Source organism: Rhincodon typus, chromosome 43, assembly GCF_021869965.1.
Source record: "Rhincodon typus isolate 14 chromosome 43, sRhiTyp1.1, whole genome shotgun sequence".
In the NCBI taxonomy this organism is placed as follows: domain Eukaryota; kingdom Metazoa; phylum Chordata; class Chondrichthyes; order Orectolobiformes; family Rhincodontidae; genus Rhincodon; species Rhincodon typus.
The window spans coordinates 8,074,948-8,075,683 of NC_063374.1; positions in this window are offsets into that span (position 1 = coordinate 8,074,948).

Consider the following 736-nt stretch of genomic DNA (forward strand, 5'->3'; position numbering starts at 1 on the left):
TCTACGGAGGGAAACACGACGTTAGCAACGGTCGGGTTGGGGGGGGATGTGGGAATGTAACCCCCTTTCCCCCCCCACCTCCCAAACGAGGGGCATCACTCACTCCTGTACCCCAGGGTCAGCTTTTGCAGGGACTGTGGGCAAGAGCCAAGAAATCGGGAATGCGTCTTGCAAGAGGGCCTTCCAGCGTGGCTTGTGGGCCGAAACAAACGGAGGCTTTGGTTTTCCCATTTCTAAACCACCCCCCCTCCCCAACAATGGTATCCAGGCACCTTCTGAAACAACCAGACTATTTTCTCCTGCCGTGAGAGAATTCCTACAATGTTGGAGCAGGTCGTTCGGCCCATCAAGCCCACACTGCCCCTCCGAAGAGCATCTCACCCACACCCTCTCCCTGTAACGCTGCGTTTCTCATGGCTATCCCACCCTAACCTGCACATCCCTGGACATTACAGCACAGCCAATCCACCCTAACCTGCACATCCTTAGACTGTGGGAGCAAACCCACACAGACACGGGGAGAATGTGCAAACTCCACACAGACAGTTGCCCGAGACTGAAATCGAACCCAAGTCCCTGACACCGTGAGGCAGCAGCGCTAACCACTGAGCCCCCCGACCTGTGCCACCCCAACTAATATTGTTGTGGGTATGGAGTCACGTGTAGGTCAGACTAGGTAAAGATGGCAGTTTCCTTCCCTAAAGAACATTTTTTTCCTTTACTCATTCACTGGATG